Source organism: Typha latifolia, chromosome 10, assembly GCF_019914945.1.
Source record: "Typha latifolia isolate L0001 chromosome 10, TyphaL0001v2, whole genome shotgun sequence".
In the NCBI taxonomy this organism is placed as follows: Eukaryota; Viridiplantae; Streptophyta; class Magnoliopsida; order Poales; family Typhaceae; genus Typha; species Typha latifolia.
In genome coordinates, this window is record NC_133095.1 from 5,688,667 (window position 1) to 5,710,944 (window position 22,278).

Sequence of the window (22,278 nt, forward strand, 5' to 3'; positions counted from 1 at the left end):
TTTAATTTTCTTGTATATCCTTCTAAATTTAGCATTTGCATACAAACCATTCAAAACCTATTCTTTTTGCATGGATACTCTTCTAATTTTTCTTTATGATTGTATGTTAAAATCTAAACCATTTAACACGTAGAAAGACAAAGATGCCCCTAAATGAGAGTAACGTGAGGAAAACAAAATAAAATTTATTTGCTAAGTTAATGTTTAGTCGTTTATGGTTTTATGGATAACCATGCAAAACCAAGTGTTTTAAGATATACGCGTCGATGAGGAATTTTCTAAATATTAATGTGGCCGGTTTGGACGTGTAGATATTTTTCTAAGAGCAAAGAAACAGTCAAACGTGTAGATATAGCTAGCTAGAGACGGAACTTGTGCTTATAAATAGTGGTAGCACTCAAGCATGCATTAATTATTTATCACCACAGCCTGACCTCTCTCCTCCCATAGAATTGATTTAATGGCTCCCAAAAAGAGTCTCCTTGCTTTTGTAATGCTCTTGGCTATCATTGGACATCTCGTCCCTCATGCGAGGGCTTCATATCCTGGAGAAGGACCACAATATAGGGGAGGAGATCCAAACAGACCTGCAGATCCATACAACCGTGGAGGAAACCCATATAGGCCTGGAAATCCATACAGTAGGACAATAAATCCATACAGAAACCGAGACAGGCCTGGAGATCCATATAATAGGGGAGGAAACCCATACACTAGTCATCCTCCTCCTCCTCCTCCTCCTCCCCCTGTTACAACCACCAAGGAAACGAAGAAAAGTTCTACAATAGGTCAGTCGTAACGTTTTATTGGATCATTTCTTCTGTAACACTCCCCTAAAATATTTCTAGCTAGACTCGATATATTTTAGAAGTTTTGTGTGTATATTCTTCTAATATCTCAAGGATTATCCTAAATTTGATTCACTTAACACGAAGAAGGATTTTCCATTTTTTTTTGGCTTACTGTCCTCTCAGTTAAATTAAAGATATATTATTCATCGGCTATCGAGCACACACACGTAAATATAAAGTCTAGAAAGTTATACAAGCAAGTAAAGAATTTTGAAATATCTATACACAAAAAGCCAAATGTTTTAGTAGGCCCGATTTAATAATTTTAATTAGATGGACAAAGGTTTTCAGATGGCCTAACACTGATTAAGCCTAGGACTTTAAGATTTAAATAATGTTAATTTAATAGCTCACTTCTTGATCTTTAATGCTAGCTCTAATATTTCTAAACATATTCTTTATCATTTTAATTTTCAGGTAGCACTCCTTAGTGTTCAAGATCAAAAGTCCGTGCATCGGCATCCGATTGTCGTTTCTGCAGTAGTTCTCATTGAATAAAAGGGCGATTACATCAATATTGTGGAGGAATATGTCTACCTCCTAGTGATAGTAATACTTTATAATTAGGTTGCTCTTTGTACTTAATTTGGTGTTATTCCAGTGTATGCCCTTAGGTATATGTTATGTGTCCTTAGTATCTAATAAATGTCTATTCTGAATCGTAAAATTGGCTCTCATAGTTTACTCTCATGTCTAGGTGTGTTATTGTGGAAGGACCATTTGCAGTGAAAAAAATTGGTCCATTCTTTAATTGGGATCATGACATTAAATTATTTTGATTTAACAATACAAAGTAAGTTTTATTATGTAAAACTCTTAATTGACAATATCCATATATTCTTTCATCTTCCTCCTCCCCCACCATAAAACCAGCAATCTCAACCTCGACCATAAATCCCCTTTTATTATGCACAGTTATTACTTTTTTGAGAGAAGTATTATGCATTGATATTAATAACTATATTGGTTAATGTTTGATTTTCTCTTAAACTCTCTCAATTATAGATATGATCATTAGGCCCGACCCGCCTAAACCTGGCTGAGCCCGATTTAGGCCCGGCCCGACCCGAGCTCGAGATGGTAGTGGGTAGCTGGGCTAAGCCTTTGCTCGCCCAGCTCAACCCGAAAGTTCGATCCACTACTCTCATCTATAGCCCAATCCATAACGTAAGCATTTTCCTATAATTTTTTTAGTCACACATTGGATATTTAGTAAATTATATATCAATAACTAAAATATGTTCATATAAGCCCATTAAACTCAGTCCAATAAAATATAATATTTTTTATATTTAACCCATTATGTTAGAGCCATTATACTCAACCTAAGCCCAATATCTAATGGGCTAGTGGGCGGTAACGGGCTAGAATATTCTAGCCTAGCCCGAGTGATTGGTGGGTCGGGCCGTGAACAAATACTTAAACCGAGTTGGCCAGAAAAGCTCGGCCCGAACCCCGCCCGGCCCACCCGATGATCACGTCTACTCATTTGTTAAAAATTAATGTGATCCATTGTACGTGATGCAGTTGTCAATATGTTTCAATGAGTAACATAATCTGTAATTCATTGCATAATTCATAATTGATTCTGTAATCCTTAATTGATTGTGTAATCCGCAGTTGATAACTGATTGCATAATCCATAATTTATTGCATAATCTAAAATTAATTATATAATCCGTCCTATTAATGAATTATATAAGATATAATCCTCTTCTCGAGTGACTAAGAGGCTCTTGGTACAATTGAAACATATATTACATATGTAAGATAATTGTGCAACCGTTTGGCTAGCCAAGTTAGAATGTTAGATAGCTCGAACAAAAGTAATATGAAAACTTAAAATAGTGTCATTTTCTTTCGAGTCTAAAAGGCGATAGAGAAAAACACAGAAAGAAAATATATTCATATATTTAATTTAAATACAAATGACTTAAAAGATATAGACATACACTATATTAATAAAAATTATAATTGAAAATTATAATAATCAATCATTCAAGCTTGGTCATCACCGATCAAATAGATGGTGATTTGGTGTAGAAAATATTGCTATGGAGCCCTATTAGGGGTGAAAACGGGTCGGAAAAACTCCGACCCGACCCGCTATCCGACCCGACTCGGATCGGATTCGGATAAAAAATTTCTATCCGATTCGGATTCGGATTCGGATACGGATAGAATTTTTGAAAAAAATTCGGATACGGATTCGGATACGGGTCGGATATATTTTTCAAATTCGGATACGGATATCGGATATCCGTTTATCCGCATATTTTTTTAAATGATATACAGTTTTTAGTTTGCTTATTTAAATAGTAAGTATTAATATTATTACTAATAATATGTTATATATTATTTATTGAGATTAATTTCTCTAATTTTATATATTTGACATACAAAAAATTATTTGTTGTAAAACTCTTAATAATTTTATGTTAATTATATTTAAATAAAATATTATAATTATTTTTAATTTAATCAATATCCGTTTAAGATCCGATCCTTTATCCAAAAATTATCCGTATCCGTTTAGTTAGGATATGGTTTTAAATTTTGCTATCCGTCCAATATCCGTATCCGAACTAAAAATACGGATCCGGATATGGGTTGAGCATTATCCGATCCGTATCTGATCCGTTTTCACCCCTAAGCCCTATCATTATAGAAAAATATTGATAGGAGTAACAAGGAGAAAATATAAGATTATTTTGTTTGATAAACTCAAGATACAATCCCTTTCATAATGGCAAATGATTCAATAATAACTATTAATTTCTCTCTTCTAATGGAAAGATTGAGATTAAATGGTACTAATTAAAATTAACTGATAGTACGGAAAGTACTGGTCACTCTTCTAAATTATAAAGATAAATCAGTCACATTTTATTTTTTCTCTTAGCTATCTATTTTTTTATAAAAAATAAAAATAATAATAAATTGGTAGAAGTTGACGGCCTATTATTAAATAACAATTATAAGATTAGACAATAAGAAAATACTTAAATTCTAATATTTTTTACCAATTAATCTAGTCACATATGTAAAATATCTTATATACCCTTTAATTTATCAATATATAAAAAATATTTTTAATAACTAATTGGTTATTACCTTAACATTGCTCTTTCATATTTTTATTACAAAATCACCTATTTTTATTATTTTCTGACTAATTTTTTCCTTGTCTTACTTTAAAAATGTTCTGATAATTATAAATGCAAGAGAGTCAAATAACTAGATTATCCCAATTCACTAGGTGTTTCTTTATAAATGTTATATAGAATAGAAAAAGAAGAGTTAGTCCAAAAATTCACGTCCTTCAATCTCACTTGACACGTAATAATAACTATTTTGCTTGAATAAACAGATATGGGCTATAAAGCTACGTACTATATGTGATACACCACTGATCACATGAGATACGCAATGGATCATATCCGATCAGTTAAAGGATTAGATTGGACCGATTTTAACATAAGAAAATTATAAAAATTTAGGCGGCGGTAGTCTCACGAAATAGAATTCTAATAGCTTTAGTTTTATATCAATCGAATATCTAAATAAAAATATATAATTAAATTAGTGGAGCAAGGTCAGAATAGGGCAAATTAGTTGGAGAGTGGCGAACGATCAAGAGCTGTGGTGGACAGCCAAGGGCTGTAGTAGACGGCTGTATAGTAGGGTGGCTATTGGAGGTGATGGTGGCTATGAGTTGGAGGTAGAATTTGAGTTTCTAACTTAGATCTATTTCTAAGAAAATAAAGATAATCTAACGGCTATCATAAAAATAATAAATGCGATAATAAAAAAATAACTAAATTTAATTAATTTCAATGCTTGGAGGCTTAGATGAATAAAGCCCAGCCCCTTTATATATAGATGTCGGGCACAATGAGTCCTACTCGGACTTAGTTCTAAAGGCTTATATGACTCAAATTAAGACTTATCTTAGAGGCTTACATGACTTAACTGAGCTGACCTTATATGACTTAATTGAATTTGCCTTACATAATTTAGTTGAACTTGCATTAGCGGCTTACATGACTTAATTGAGCTGACCTTATATAATTTAATTGAATTTGCCTTACATAATTTAATTGAACTTGTCTTAGCGGCTTACATGACTTAACTAGACTTGCTTTAAGAATTTATATTAAAAATAAATATGTCGTAGAGATAAACATGACTTAACTAAATTAGCATTCTTTATCTTTCTCGGAATATTTCTTTATTATGCCACAAATGGAGTCCTAATCTAGAGAAACCTTAAATATGAAAGTTGTAGATTAGGACATCTTTGATCTTCTCCAAGTGGTTCCATAATATTTGGTTAGTTGATAAATAGCTGCTTTTTCTAAAACTGCGTAGAAGTTAATGAACTTAGTTAATTAAATAAACTCTAACCTACTTAGATTCTAACTAAATTACATAAGCAGAATAAATAAGATAACTATATTCGATCCATCGATCTAATATTCTCGTGATGCGATCCGATGTGACTAGATTCGCACGATTCTATTCCTCCCTATCATTGCAATTATCCATCTCCATTCTCTCTTGTGGTTTGAACTAAGACTTTGTCCCTTTCGGTCTGTTTGAGGAGTGGTTTGAACTCTTTCCTTAATTTATGGAATACATAAATTAAATTAGTCTAATTAATATAAAAATCACGAAATGCACAAATTCAGATAACATGATCCATAAATAATTACATAATACATTGAAGAAAAGAGTTTAAGTCATCTTCTAGTGGGAGGATAGCTAATAGTTATCATCCTACTATGTATTCTCAAGACAAGAGCGCCATGTTGGGTACAAACCTTCTTTTATTTTCCAAAGAAAGTCTGCTCTGACTCTAATACCGATCAACAAGCACTCAAGTAAAATAATATAGAAAAGATAGCAGATGCTCTAGAAACAAACCTTCCTTATAATAAATACATAGCAGAAATTTCTCAACAAAAATAAGGGTTAAGTTAGAATTAAAATTAAATAGCAAAGATAACAAAAGGTGGACTTGATCTATCAAATTGAAAATGCTTCTTGTTGTAAATTACGCAAACAATTAGATACAACTTTGATAGTGGCAAAAACCATTTGAACACTAAATAGTAGAGTTTGTAGTTGTGTATACGTTAGCACCTTTCTTCTTCCAAGTTGCTTAGTTGTGGACTTATAAGTCATCAGTAATGACCAAAAGTTAACAATCTAAAACCGGTGTTGACCATCGAATCATAGATGCCTACATATTATTGTGACTTGTTGGACCTTGACTACTTCCTAGTCTTCGCACCGGTCAAAGTGGGGCTCACGCACTTGTATGCAACCAAAGAAAATGTTGCTAAACAAATTAGATCAAGATTTAATCATAGAAAAAACAAGTGTTTGTACGCATAATGATCTTCTAATAGTCATCGAAAATGACAAACAAATGATATTTCTCTCAAACTTCACAAAAGAAGAGATAAGAACTTATAAGGATGAGGTTCTTGGAGTAGTCTTGGCCATTCATGAATGAAGACTCTCAGTATTTACTTAATTTCTATGTTTCTTCTATTTTGATGTGGATGTGCAATCTCATGTAATATGTCTTTTCTTAATTATTATAATAAACTTGTAATATATGCGAATATGGTAATTATTAACTGTCATTTCTACAGTTCAATCTTACCGTATGGGACATTCTAGCCATATACGCATGCAGCATCTGAAAGGACATTTATAAAGCTAGGATGTGAAGCATTATTCAAGTACTTTGATCTAATAACATTTCAATATGATTACGTTAACGCAGGGCTAAGGTTAAAGTTTAAAGAGATCTGAGTACCGACTGAAGAATTAAGTAACATGTAAGTTACTTGACAATTTGTGGACTGAAAAATAATAAAAAACTAATGAGAAAGATATTTGAGAAATTTTTAATAGTTTAAGAGATCCTGTATACATAATTTTTTTTAAATATAAATAAAAAAGAAATTTTGTTATATAACACTCTGTCTTTTAATAAAATTTTGGTTTACATTATATATTTTCACTATTTGTAAAAAATACTGTGATTTAGTAAATATGTGCAGAAAATACTCTACCGTTAGATCAGCTAGTTAAACTTAACCAAATTTCTGAGTTAAGTTAACTATACTAAAAAATTTTAAAAATATTCTTAACTAAGTCTAACTAAGGGCATTTTAGTCATTCTAGAAATAAGAGTATTTTAGTTATTTTATAAATAATATATCTTCACTTAACGGAATATTCTCACTGTGTTAGTTTAAATCTATTACATAATATTTTATGTACATATTCAATAAGGTTCGATTTACAAATAGTAAAAATATAACGTGTACATCACAATTACAATTACGTTACAAAGCAATGCGTTATATGCAAAAATTTTTTTAAAAAATCAAATAGTTTAGCTGGTCTCTCTATATTTCTCTCAGCCTCAAAAATGCTTTGAAGCGGAGAGAAAAGTATATATAAAAATGCTCTGCATATTGCTTCCATCAAAAGGCGAAACTGTTCTACTTTTTCTTTTGTTTATTTTTCCACTGCTCTTCTTCCAAACTCTCTCTCTCTCTCTCTATACATATATATATATATATAATTTGATATATATAATTTGATTTCATCCCTAATAGAAAGGAAAAAAAAATTGATATCTGGTTTTGCAAGAAAGATTTATCCTAAATCTAGATTTGTTTTTCAAATAAAGTATCTTTATTTATTTTAATAAGCTCATAATATTTAAATTATCTAATTTTTGTGAAAAAAGTTGGGCATCCGAGCACCTATGTATACATAACACTTAGTTTATTTACAAAGTAGAACACGCAAAAATAAGATTCTAATGAGTATCCATGTAAAAAACCAAGGTGATTTGAGAATTTGACAGTATACACGTAGATAAGGTATTTCACAGGGTTATGCATAAAGAAAAAAAAAAGCCCTTGAAGATAATGAGATGGGATTGGACGTGTAGATATTTTTCTAAGAGCAAAGCAAGAGTCAACACTGTTAAAGAAAGAGAATGTCCATCTTAGAGTTCAAGTTCTTGGTGTTCGCCAAACCTCATGTGCTTATAAATAGTAGTGATGCACTCAAGCATGCAATTTATCACCACAATCTCTCTCTCTTTCTCTCTCTCTCTCTTTCTCTCTCTCTCTCTATATATATATATCTCATAGAAGCAATTTAATATTAGGCTGCCAAAAATATCCTCCTTGCTTTTGTAATTCTTCTCTTGGCTGTCAATGGAGATCTCATCCCTTATGTGAGAGCTGCAGATGCTACGATTAATCCTAAAAACATAAACCCAAAGAGGGAGACCTGTAGATCTAGCTGCACATCCAGAGGAGGCACATACATGCCTAGACAATCTCCTCCTCCTCCCATTAAGGAGACTGCTACTACAACCACAAAGGAAAAGAAGAAAAGCTCTACTGTCGGTTAGTCATTAGTAGCTGGACATACTCAATTATTTTAGAGGTTTTGTGTTGATATTCTTCTAAAATCTCTCCGTAGAATTAAAGAAGAAACCTGCAAATATTAAGTCTAGAAGGGCATACGCCAAGTCAAAAACTTCTTAAATATTTACACACAAAAGCCAAATATTGTAGTAGGCCCATTTTAATGATTTTAATTAGCTGGATGAAGGTTTTTAGATGGCCTAAAATTAAGTAAACCTAGGACTTTTTGATGTAAATAATATCAATTTAATATATCAGTTCTTATATATTCTTTAATGTTCTAATATTTATAATCATATTCTTTATAATTTTTAATTTTGAGGTAGCACTCCTTAGTGGTTTGGATCAAAAGTCCGTTATGCATCAGCATCCAATTATTGTCTCTGTGGTTCTCGTGGTAGCTAGCGTCTCTCATAGATTAAAAGAGCACGTTTTGGAGGAATATGTTTAACTCCTAAAAATTATAATATTTTATAATTTGGTTGCCCTTTATGTTTAATTCGGTGTTATTCCTGTGGATGTCTCTACGCATATGTATGTCTCATTACTATCTAATAGATGTCTATTCCGCATCTTAAAATTGGCTCTCACAATTTACTCTTATAATTTACCCCCATTGAAATATTTTGATTTAACAAAAAGTCAGTTTTACTATGTAAATACTATAATCCACATCCACATATCACTTCTTATAGGGCTATCAAAATAATCATGCCGCCCAAGATCGGTCGAGTTTGGCTTGATTAAACTCGATTAAGTTCAGCTCGAAAATGAGCTGAGCCAACCTTGATCTTTAAAATAGTCTTGAAAATAATTCTGAGCTAGCCAAGCTTGTTCATGAACCAGCTCAATCAAGTAGGCTTGATAAGATTTGAAATAATTATTATATATATATAAAATATAAGTAGTACTTTTTATATTATACTTCTGTTATATTCTAAAATTTCTTTAAATGAATTGTTATGTACTTTAATTTTGTAGAATTTGGTTTTGAATTCTGATTCTATCATATCTTTCTTAAAAATGTCGACATTTTTGTTAATTTGCATTATTAAAGTAAGTTTTATTTTAAGTTTGATTCAAATTTCATTCAAATTTGAACATGTTCAAAATTTAGCTTGAATTGATTAAGGCTTAAAATTGCTTACTTAAAATTAGTTTAAAATTGACTCGAATTGAAATAATTTTAATTCGAGTTTGATCATAAATTTAGGCACATTTATTAATTATTTTTGGAGAAGTATTAATTACTATGTTTGTTAAGGTTTGATTCCATCAAAACTTATTGAAGTTGAGAAAAAATCGACAAAGTCATCTTTTTATTTTAGCAGGGAGAGCAGCATTTATTATCCAACCAAATCTTCTCGAGGCATAAACAACTAATTGGTACAAAACCCACACTTCATTAAATGCACAGCTTACCGAAGGGCAATTTGGAAAAATGAAGTTGGCTCCATATACAAAGATAACAAAAGGAAGAGTTGATTTGCCAAATAAAAAATACACTATATTTCTTTTCCAAATTATCCAAATAATTAGATTATTTGCGTCAAAAATTTACTAGGTTTTCCATGCAAATGAGAAGCTCATGAAGAAAGATGGATCAAAGAAGGCGTCTGCCTCCATCTACCGAAGCTTAATTGGAAGCCTCCTTCCTATATTGGACAGCAACAAGGCATTACATAATGTTCGCGGCAAACCTGAGCCAAACTTACTTCGGTGTTGCGAAAATCTTACTATTCTATCTACAAGGAAGAATGAAGTTTGGAATTTGGTACAGTTCCACTTCCGACTCAAAAAGGTCGGCCACCGGGGGAATTACGCACGAGATTAGAGTAGAGGTGACGTGGTTGAGTATGAAGCTTGTCCATCATGGCTTTCATTTGCTGTAATAACATCAATTACACTAAAGAACTGTTGATTCTTGGCCTGTTGTTGCTAGTCCAAGCAAAAAAAACCAGCCGTCAAGGAAGAAATTGGGGTCGACAGTACTCCTTGCTTGAAGCACGTTCCGTCAGAGCCCCTGTTGAGATTATCCCTATTTTCAACTTAGGAGTGTGAAATGCTGGATGATTGGATTGATTCAAAACTCACCCGGAGGATCACCCTCACTTTTGGTGTGTAGTTCTCAATTCCTTCTTTGGTTGGATGACCAACCTCTTGGATCCCTACTCTTGAAAAGGAAAGCGACAGACACCTCTGGGAAAGAAAGCGCTTGATTCCGTCGTAGGCCTAACTGAAAGAGCGGAGTTCATTCCCTGAATTGGCAACCACGGGAAAGAGCACCCTTGAAATATTCACTTGAATACATGGAGCTTGACCTGCGGAAGTGCAGGAGCTTGACTTGACTGAGTGATACGAACTGGATCAGATCGGATCACATCAAAGGGAGATTAGGCTCAATGGATTGATTCTAATTATCTTATTTAGTTATTTGGTTTAGTTAGAGTCTTAGTAGGTTAGGATTTTATTTAATTAGCTAAATCCTACTCTGCGCAATTTTGGGAAAATATTCGCAGAATATTCTACATATAGCCAAATAATATCAAACCAATTGGATAAGGTCGCCAACCTCTAGATCTACAACTTTGATATTTATGACTTCTTTAGATTCAGAATCTATCTATGAAAAAATAAAAGTTGTAGATTAGGAAATTACGGACCTAACCCAATTAGTTTTGTAATTTTCTAAATACCGGAGAATATTTGACGAATATTTTTCCACGATTGCGTGGACTGATTCCTGTAATACATTCAGATTTTGAAGGAATCGTAGCGTAACCTATCTTTGGTTCCAGATCTTATCAATTTGGTATCAGAGCTTTTCATTGAGGCTCTCCTCTTGGATTGACCCTTTCCTTACTTGCCGGGAGAGCTTCCTTCCCAACAACCGTTATAGCGTAGACCTGAGCTTTCACCAAGAGAGAATCCATCAGTATGAGCTGAACGAAGAGCCTGATCTCTCTAAGAATGAAGAACAAGCACCACCACCAAGACTGATCACTTGACTAGTTCACTTGGGGCTGCTATTCGGCTCTCCCCTGTATGTAGTATATGAAATACACTCTTTTAGGGCTCGTGTAGTTTCTAACTCGCTTGTTCTTAAACTTCACTCTACCGGATTCCATATATTTGTAATGACTCTCTGGAAATATCGAAAAATAGGGTTTTCGCCTAAGACATAGCCAACAAGGGTATTGCACCACGTTTGGTTATTCTCGTTAATCTCCTGTTCTGGACATACTGCAACCCCTTGTCCTCCTTCAAGGCTGATTGAATGAAGTAAAGTCTTCTATCCTCGTCTGCCACTCTCGTTTGGAACATATTGCTTCATTTGTCATATTTCAAGCTAGTCGAGAAGCGAAGGGGGAGAATGTGATAGCCAAATCAGGCCTCGAAGCCTTAGCCTTGTTGCGAGAGAGAGAGAGACAGAGAAGCGGGCCAACTGCAAAGACAAGATAGGTTGTGGATGGAAATCCAAGGAGGCAATGTGATGAAGTCCCCTCGCCTATCAACAAGAGAAGAGTGTCTGTCCATAGGCTTTTTACGGAATCAAGTTTCCATGTGAGACTCGTCTCCCTTTGGTTGCGGGTTGGTGAGGTCTTCATCCCGTGTTTTCGAAAAGAAAAATGGAAAAGAGGATTTGCGAAGATATGCACAGACGAAGCGTTTATCTCCAACTCGATGAGAAAGAGGGAACCAAGGATCAGACTAGAGCTTGGTGGTTTAGCCCTTTCCAATAATATGCAAAATAGTAGATTCAGCATTATCTCGGATTACTCTTTAATCTAGTAATGGAAAAGATTGAGGATTTAGTCCTTCTTCCTTTGATTATGATATTTTGCTTTTTTTAACTATCAAAATGTTCTATAACTTTGTAAGAGAGTAAGCAACTGATATTAGCGCCGGACCATCGAGTCAAATTTCTCGTGTCATGTGCAACGTCCATCAATGATGGTTCATTAATGTCCATTGATTTAGACTCCTTCCCCAGCCCTGATACGAAAAAGAATCAAGAGGGGCTGAACCAAAGCTCTAGTGCCTTCAATCCTTTTATGAAAGAGAGGGAGTTATGTGATTCCCATTTTCAGGTAGTTTCTTCAGGTGCAATCTTATATATATATATATATATTATGTTTGTGATCTATAACTGCCCGCTACAGTCTCTCAAAGAATGCATTGGATGGATGCCGGGGGCGTAAGGAGAGAAGTTTGATTTTTCTCATTAAACCCATCTTAGGTCCCAAGCAAGGGGAAACACCTAGCTTCGCAGAGTAGCTCTCTCCCGAGTCCACAGCAAGGTGTGGAATCTGGATCTACTTTGTGTTTTGACTCTATTGGATCAAGTCAGATACTCTGCCTTCTACTACTACTACTTACTACTAGGGAGAGAAAATGCTATATTTCAGATATTGGACTCTCTTGCTGTGTTTTTTCTAGGCTGTTCCTGAGCCAGGTTCCCTGGATCCATTCTGACCTAAATGAATGAATGAAGAAGCTAGCCCGGGTATATTAATCGAGCTCTTGCTCTGCCTATCTGTCTCACTCCGTCTTGGGGGTTATAGAAACATACAAAGGGCCTACTCTTTTAATTAAAGCCAATCTCTTAAAAAAAAAAAGCACCCCTAGCTTCCCTTGTTGAAATACTTTGCCCTGCACCATTTCACCCATAGAGATGTGTTATCAAAGATTAGGAACTAGAGCAACTTTTTCTTTTGGCAGCATCATTTTCAAATAGTAGACTTTTCAACCATTTTTGCTCGTGCGTCTGCCCCTAGAAATTCATGGATTTCTCGCAATATGAGAAACCTTCTCTCTTTTGATTTCAGGCCTACATCTCTCTTTCAAGGGTTCCTGTTTCTTTGGTAGCTTTGGGCAAGGTAGGAGGCATGATTATTTTCAGTTTCTCTTGCACTTTAGGCTTTTTTCTTACTTTTCTTCCAACTTTGCCCTCTTTGCTATTTAGTGCCTCATTAAATGTTAATAGGACACTATAAGAGAGAGAGAGAAATGACCCATACTCATCTTCTTCTTCATCTTCTTCATCTTCTACTTCATATGCTGCTGCTAATTCTTCTTCTTCTTCTTCTTCTTATGTTAGCTTATGTGAAATAATAGAGAATCTCGATGGAACAAGAAACTAAAATCATAATAAAGATAACTATTCTAACAAACATGACAAACTAAAGTTCATGCTTTCTTCTCCATTGACCGATGGAGGAGGAGGATGATGGAGGATACCATTGGATGACGTGGTGGCAGCTTGGCGAAGGGGGACGAGGTGGCACCACAGCAGCTTGACGAAGCGATACCACGGCGGCGGCTTAGCGAAGGTGGATGAGGCGGCACCGCGACATCTTGAGGAGATGAGCACGGGTGTCGACTACTGAAGGAGGAGGAGGCGGAGATGTTGGATGTGGAATTTGGGAATTAGGATTTTCTCACCCCTTTTATACCGAGCCTATTGAGTCGAGCCTGAGCGAGCCGGCTCCAGCTCAGACTCGACTTGATATTAATTTTGAGCTGGTTTTGACGGCACAGGCTTGGATCATCTCTAACTGAGCCAAGATGAACTTGAGCTTTAGCCAAGCCGAGCCCGAGCTGCTCGTTTAATTTGACAGCCTTAGTGTTGCATCTAGGCTTGAGCCAATTTCTCGCTCCTCCTTCCTCCATTTCGTAGCCAACCTAAGCTCTTGCCTACGACTAAGGTTAATCTTCCGTCGCTTCTCCCTCCTCCCTTTGGTAACCAGCCATACCTAGAAGCTCCCTTCTCCCACTTCATCTTGTTCAAGACACTAACCCATCCACCAAAGCCATCATCATTATCTCCCATAACCCTAACCACATAATCCACGTCTATCCCGCCACCTCCTGACCTTTGGTCATTATTTATTTCATAACTTTTGATATACTAAGCCGATTGATGAGATTCTGGTTGCGTTGGATTTCTAACTTCCAAAAGAATAACATATAAGGATTCAAATTCTTCAAAGATAGGAACGACTTCTATTGGCTTCGAAGAAATTTTTTAGAAGAAATTTTTTAGATTACAAGGTACACGGTTGACCCTTAGTTAGACCTATCATCTATAGACTGACGGCCAAACGGAGGTTGTTAATCGTGGATTGGAGCAATATTTGAGATGTTTTATTGTTGAGAAGCCAAGGGAGTGATTGAGGTATCTTCCATGGGCAGAGTTGTCATATAATACCGCCTACCATCATTCTATACAAATGACACATTTTAAGGCGGCATATTGACGGACGGTGCGACGTTGCCAGAATATGACAAAGTGGCAGCGATGGGTCGATCGGAGATGGACTTAGATTTGATCGACACGGGTAAGACCTTGAGAAGATTGAAGGAGCATCTTGTAGCAGCTCAAAACTGCATGAAACATGTCTATGGTTGGGGATATCATGAGCGAGAGTTTGCTATAGGCGATTTGGTTTATGTACGAGCGCAACCTTATTAGCAGATCACTATAAGGCCAGTAATGAACCAAAATGATAGGTTACGGAACAATTCCTTCAAGATCTAAATTTATTGCAGGAAGCAATTAGCGCAAGTGAGAAAAAATATTCACCAAATATTTTCCTTTAGTCAGAAAATTACGAAACCAAATGGGATCAATCTGTAACTCCCTGATCTATGTTTTTTGTATTTATGCCCTTCATAAATTCTAACTGCAACTAGGACGAAAGCATGATATAGTGCAGATGATGGTGGTGGTGATGGGTGGAGTGGATGTTAGAATTATGGATGATAATGGAGATGATGGTGGATGGTTGGTGTTGTTTAAGGGATAAAGACGAAGAAGAAGAAGTGGTCAAGATTCCAAGGAAGGGGGAGGACTCGATAGACGAGGGAGATTAGAAGTTGAGAGACCTTGCCAATGAAAGAGGTGTTTGGTTGGTGAAGAGGGAAGAGGGAGATTAGGGTAGAGAGACTAGAGAGAAGATAGAGAAGCAAGAAACCAATATTCCAATAGCATAATAATTTTGGCTGCCATCCACAACTTTATAGAGGCTAGCTAATAAGCCAAAATAATAATTATTAACCCTAATTCTAATGGACTCTCGTCGATCGCGTTTGAACGGACAAAAGACGTTCCCTATCGATGCGAACCTGATGCAGATGTTCGAATGCGCTCGACCGTGTTCGAACGCTCATTTCGCAACCTCTATTTTTATGAACCTAATGCAGATGTTCGCAAAGGCATTCGAACGCGCCCTCAATCGTGTTCGAACGAGACCTATAAAAAATTTATTTTAATAAAAATAAATAACTAATACAATAAGAAAATACTCTAACTAAGTGTATCAGTCCACCACGCTTCCCCCACTTTGTCCTCAAGGTCTAAAGTCAGGGAAACACTCCAAGATGTCCGTCTCCAACTCCCATGTCGCCTCATCGGATGGCTTGCCAAGCCACTCGACTAGAATCTCCATCTCTAATCTGGTACCATAACGTCATCGGCACCTAGCAAGTACACCAATTGGCTCTATGATCTTTGTCTCCTCCAATGGCTCCAGTAGAACTGATCCAATAACCCCATGATCTCCAATCTACTCCCTCAGGAATGAAACATGGAAGACAAGATGCACTCTCGACCCCTCCAGCAGCTCCAAACGATACGCAACCGAACTGATACACTCTAACACCCGAAACGGATCGAAGTACTGATGTGCTAACTTCTGGTTTTGCATCGGACGCAAGGTCACCTATCGATACGGTTGCACCCTCACGAACACCCAATTGCAGATGTCAAACTTCTGCTCCCTATGATTGCAATCATAAACTTACTGCATACGGTTTTAAGCAAGTTTAAGATGGGCATGCCCTCAATGTGGTGTCTCTATCCAGCAAAGTAAGTCTACTTCCGTTTGATCTACAGATGCCACTGGGTTAAAAGCGAGTAATGTCGGAGCCGTGCACCCAAACCCCACCTCGAACAGAGTCATACCAATGCTGCTGTGGTAAGCGGTGTTGCAAGACCACTCCACCTACGGTAAGAACTTCAACCATCGTCTCTGCATCTCTCCAATTAAGCACCGCAAGTAATGCTCAATCCCACGATTGACCATCTCGGTTTGGCCGTTCATCTGTGGATGGTAAGCCGAACTGAAGTTCAATCAAGTCCCCTGTAATATGAAAAACTCCATCTAGAAGTCACTCATAAATACACGATCACGATCTGAGACAATCGTGCGTGGCATGCCATGTAACCGAGCAACATCTCTAACAAAAATTTTAGCTACTAACTTGGCTGAAAATAGATGTGACAATGCAGAAAAGTGCACATACTTGCTTAACTTGTTAACCACCATAAAAATAACGGAATAACCACGTACCAGTGGAAGACCCTCTATGAAATCCATAGAAAAGTCTTTCCAAACACGGTCAGGTATCGGTAGAGACTGTGTAATCCGACCGGTTTCAATGTGGTTGCCTTAGCCCTTTGACAGACTTCTCAAGCAAGGACAAAATTCCTCACATCTCGCCTCAATCCAGGCCACATGCAACAACTTTGTGATATCCTCCTATAAGTCCTCAAGACACCCTCATGACTAGCCTATAGAGTTTGGTAGAAGTGCTCAAACAACTTCTACCGCAATCCATCATTTGTGGGCACCCGAATGCATTCGTGGTCCGAATCATCCAACACCTTTTATAACAATCTCAAAATATCTGGATCAAATGTACATGCAAACCTCAGCTCATCAAGAAAGGAAAAGTGGGACAAGAATAGGCTGCAAGCTCGGCGATATTGGGTTTGCGTGATAGTGCATCCTCCGCTCTATTTTCAGTTCTTTCTTCTATTGAATTTCATAATCATACCCTAGCAATTTTGTGACCCATCTCTACTGTGCCGGAGTGTGAATGCGCTGTCCTATAAAGCATGGAAGGCTCCTTTGATTGGTTCGAATAATGAATCGCCTACCGATCAACTAAGGCCTCCACTTTGTCACCGCATGCAGAATTGCCAACATCTCTCTCTCGTAGGTCGATAATTGCTAGAATTTTTGTGATAAAGCCTTGATAAGAAAGACTATGGGATGTCCTTGTTGCATTAGTATAGCTCCTATGCCAACTCCCGACGCATCACATTCCACAATGAACTCTTTGGTGAAGTCTAGTAGAGCTAGAACGGGCGCCGTTGTCACTGCTGTTTTTAGTTTTTCAAAAGCTGTAGTGGCTTCATCCGTCCATCTAAAAGAGTCCTTCCTTAGCAAAGAAGTGAGAGGAGTAGCGATCTTGCCATACCCGGCGATGAAGCAGTGATAATATCTGGTCAGCCCCAAGAATTCTCATAATTCTATGGTGGTAGTAGGGATTAGTCAAGCGGTCATGCATGCTACCTTTTGAGGATCCCCCGCTACACCTTCCGCTGAGATGATGTGGCCTAAATACTCCACTTGTGGTACTCCCTATAGGCACTTGGACTTCTTAATCTTCAGCTAGTTTTGCTTCAATAAATTCAGCACATCCTCCAAATGCCGCCAATGCTCCATCTCAGGTCCGCTATACACCAAAATGTCGTCAAAGAATACCAAGATATACCTTCGCAGTAGAGGCAAAAAAATATCATTCATGAGGCCTTAAAAAATAGCATGAGTATTGGTGAGAGCAAAGGGCATCACCCGGAACTCGTAGTGCTCGTCCGGAGTCCGAAATGTAGTTCTGTGCACATCCGTCGGGTGAACTCTAATTTGATGGTACTCGGCCCTCAAGTCAGGCTTGCTGAATATGGTCGCCCTTGCAAGCTCGTCCAGCAGCTCCTCTATGACCGAAATGGGATATCGGTCCTTAACGGTGATAGCGTTTAGTGCCTGGTAGTCGACACAAAAATGCCATGTCCCGTGCTTCTTTCGCATCAATAGCACGGGCAATGAGTAAGAGCTATGACTTGTTTGTATGAGGCCTTGCTCCAACATCTCAACTACCATCTTGGAGATAACTTCTTTTTGCACATGTGGATACTGATATGGCCTCACGTTCGCCGGTGCAACCTTGGGTACAATCTCTATGTGATGGTCCGCTGTTCACTTTTGTGGCAACTCCTTTGGTTCCTCAAACAGTCCAGCAAATTTATTTAATAAATTAGACAACTCGATGGTAGTATCTGAACTCATTTGAGGCTCCTCTCCTACTAGTCCTAACTGTAGAAGATAGGCCAAGTCACTCGCACAGGGCAGCCCCACCATCAGTTATATCGCTGGAATTGGCAGAGTTCGAATGCCATCAAATCGCACATCTTTGTTTCCTTGCTTAAATTTCATCCACATACTCCGAAAATCAAAAGTGATGGGTCCCAAGCTTTGTAACCACTGAGTGCCAAGTACAATGTCCGCTCCTCGCAGTACCAATGGATAGAAGTCCACAATGATGTCGTGTCCTTGCACCCGAATACTAACCCGGCAACACAAGCTCTCCGCCTTAAGCTTTGTGCCGTCTCCAACAGCAACTTCAAACCCCGTGGTCGGTTCAGCATCCAAGCCTAATCTCCTCACTAACCTCTCGTCTAGAAAGTTGTGTGTACTCCTAGAATCGATGAGGATGTGCACGCAATGTTTTCTAACGAGTCCGTCTACCCATAACTTCCTCTGCGCGGAAGTACCCGAATATGCATGCATCGATATTTTAGCTTGGATATCTTCCTCTACGCCCTCCTCAATGGCCACCTCATGGACCTCATCTGAACACTCTCCATGACCAACAATCTCATCGTCCTCCTCGAGACCGTCGATGAGCATCACACTCCCGATCGATTTGGAACACCGATGATCGAGGGTGAAAGGTTCATCGCATCGAAAGCAAAGGCCCTTCGCTCTTCGCTCATCCACCTGGGCAGGTGTGAGAGTTCGAATGGGGAGTCTTGTGCCTCTTCTAACATCAGAAGAAGGTCTCAAAGGTTGTCGTGGTCTAGTACTAGCAGTCGCTATCTTTGAACTTATAGAATTTCCAACTGGCGTTCTAGGTGCAAACCGCCCATTTCGGTTCCCCAAATTTATTTTCGCTACCATCTTGAGAGCCTTATGCTTTTGCTCCATCCTCACGGCCTTCTCAAAGGCCTCCTCAAGAGTGGTAGGACAAAGAGGCACGAACATCCGCTTGTATCTCATCCCGCAGCTCTGAAATGAATGTGCTCATCAATGTCGATTCGGGTTAATGTGGCTCACAACGACTACTAACTCTTTCAAATTTAGCTTGATACTCCAGAACGGCCGTCTTCTGAACTATCTTACTTAATGTGGCAGCAAAATCTTCCTATACTGCTGTCCCAAATCTACGTGTAATTCTCCTACAAAAGTCAGCCCAACCAGTAAATCCTCCACCACAAATAATCGATCTATACCAATGCAATGTCATTCCTTAGAGGTGAAAGCTTGCCATCTGGACCTTTGTGTCTTCTGCTGTCCCTTGACAATCAAAGTATTGTTCAACTTGAAACACCCAATCCGTTGGATCACCACCTTAGAATTTTGGAAAGTCCAAGTGTGCGGTTCTCCCCCGAATAGCATTGTCGGGTTCGCGAAAGATCCTTGGTTTAGGTCTGAACCTTTATGCATGTTGATCTCCTTTTCTAAATTCTCGAGCACGTCCATCACCATCTTCGAAGGGATCAACCTCATCCTCAAAGTGTCAATCCTCCTCATTGACGAAGCGCATCAGTGCCGCACTCCTCTCGGGTTTGTAATGGAGGTGGGGGATGATGTGTAGGCATAGGTAAAAGAGGATCATTAACACTAACATGTCGCACCTGGATCTGTGGGGTATCGGTTCAGTGTGGTCCCACTGCTGGTCCTTCTTGAGGCATCGATCATCGTCGAGGAGATGACGAAGCTGATCGGTTCATGACATATTCCTTTAAAGCATTATGATCATTCTGCATTTTTCAACCCTATGCAGCTGATATGATCTCGCCTCTGGCTATGGAGCTCTGATACCATATTGATACGATCTCGCCTCTTGGCTATGGAGCTCTGATACCAGCTCGATACGATCTTGCCTCTGGCTATGGAGCTCTGATACCAACTTGATACGATCTCTCCTTAGGCTAAGGTTCGATCTCTTCCAATTCTCTGATCTGGACTAGATCTGGCATAGAACTTTGAAATAAGATTCGGAAATATGTCGCCGTCGGATCGACGTGAAATTTTGATATATTGTAGCCCCAGAAAAGAGATTTCCAACAAATCTAGTTTCAGAGGAATCGGATGTGGGGATCTCGAGATATTGTCCGATTAGTGGACGATGGTTTGGGTGGTCTGTTTTGGATCCGTGGATGGAGGCACGTGATCCTAGGTGATAATGGTTGAAGGTGGACCGGCGTTAATGTGGTGGCACCGGTGAAAAGTGGTGGTGGAAAGGTTATGGTTGATGGAAGGGTTAGGGCAAGTGTTGGATAGATTGGAAGAAGGGGGAGGAGAGGGCCACCCCTAAGGGACCAGGGTGATTGGCCGGTCGAGGGAGGTTAGAAGCGGCATCGCCGGGCATTGAGAGAACGGGAGCAAAGAAGGCGAAGGAGGCAAGGCAAAACTCAATCTCAATAATCAACAATGACTTTGGTTGCCATCCACATCCTTTTAGAGGCTAACCAACAATTCAAATTAACCCTAACAATACAATTTTCGCCGACCGCGTTCGAACTCGCCCGACCGTGTTCGAACGCACCGAGTTCGCTCCTCTGGATTTGCGAACGCGATGCAGGCGTTCGACCACGCGATCAAACGCGCCTGTCGGTATTTGTGAACGCGATGCAGGCGTTCACAGTGCGTTCGAACACACAGTGCATTCTCTTCACCCACGTTCACAACCCCGTTCACAAACCGCGTTCGAACTCACTCCACCCGCGTTCGAACGCGACTTACAGAAAACTTATTTTAATGGAAATTAAACACTCAAACATGAAATAAAAATACTCCTAAAGTAAATTCATGCTCGAGACGACGTTGGTGAAGTCCGAATCGTATCAGCAGCAATGTTTGGAACATGCCCCTATGTTCATCTGCCAAGCCCATGTTCAATAATCCAATAGCATAATGATTTTGACTGCCATCCACACCTTTATAGAGGCTAGCCAACAAGCCAAAATACAATTAGTAACCCTAATTCTAGAATATTCCTACCGATTGCGTTTGAACGCGCCCGATCGCGTTCGAATGCTCAAAAGGCGTTCTCCATATGTGTGAATGCGATGCAAACATTCGGCCGCGTTCGAACGCACATTTTGCGTTCTCTATTTTTGCGAACCTGATGCAGACGTTTGTAAGGACGTTCAAACGCGACCCCTTCCGCTTTCAAACGTGACCTAAAGGAATTTTATTTTAATAAAATTAAATAACTAATGGAATAAGAAAAGACCCTAACTAAATGTATTAAGTTTCTCTTGGCTGATTGGCTTGGCGCGTGTCCCACCAGATTCATGGTGCTCGCTTGTGCAACTTAACTCACAATGCTTCTCCTCCATAAGTAGCACATCCTCCACCATCTCCTCCATGTTACTTAGCCTTAGGGCCTTAATGTCGGCTTAGATGTCACCACGAAGATATTTGAGGAAGCGCTTCTTTGGTGGAGATTGGACCATGGTGGATCACATCAGCTATGGATGCGCTTAGACTCTTCCACGTACACCTTCACCGTCGTCTTTTGGCACACTTTGCTGAGCATGGCGTGGAAGTTGTCAAGCCGAGTTGGACCAAAATGCTTGCACAAGGCATTGGTGAACTCGGCCCGAGTTCGAAACCGACGATACAAGCTTGTCCAATGGAATCATTGTAGCAAGGTGTCCTCTAGATAAAATGAGGCCATAGTCACCTTGTGTTCCTCGGGTGTGCCTTGGAACTAGAAGAATTGCTTCATCTTAAAGATCCACTCGAGTGTATCACCTTCATTGTACTTGAGAATGTCGAGCCTTGACTGCATTCTCTCTATTTTGGTCGAACCCAAATCCA

General features: G+C 38.5%; 2 long non-coding RNA genes across 3 annotated transcripts; both read left to right on the top strand.

The window, feature by feature from the left end:
* Nucleotides 1-411: 411 nt before the first annotated feature.
* Nucleotides 412-1,518, top strand: LOC140796576 (uncharacterized). Its single transcript, XR_012110473.1, has 2 exons — nt 412-788; nt 1,269-1,518. It is a non-coding gene; the product is annotated as an uncharacterized lncRNA (long non-coding RNA).
* Nucleotides 1,519-7,967: 6,449 nt separating this feature from the next.
* On the top strand, nt 7,968-10,891 carry LOC140796565 (uncharacterized). Of its 2 annotated transcripts, none has more exons than XR_012110472.1 (2): nt 7,968-8,299; nt 9,649-10,891. It is a non-coding gene; the product is annotated as an uncharacterized lncRNA (long non-coding RNA). The 2 variants fall into 2 exon arrangements; XR_012110471.1 differs by having other exon boundaries at nt 9,652-10,891.
* Nucleotides 10,892-22,278: the final 11,387 nt, after the last annotated feature.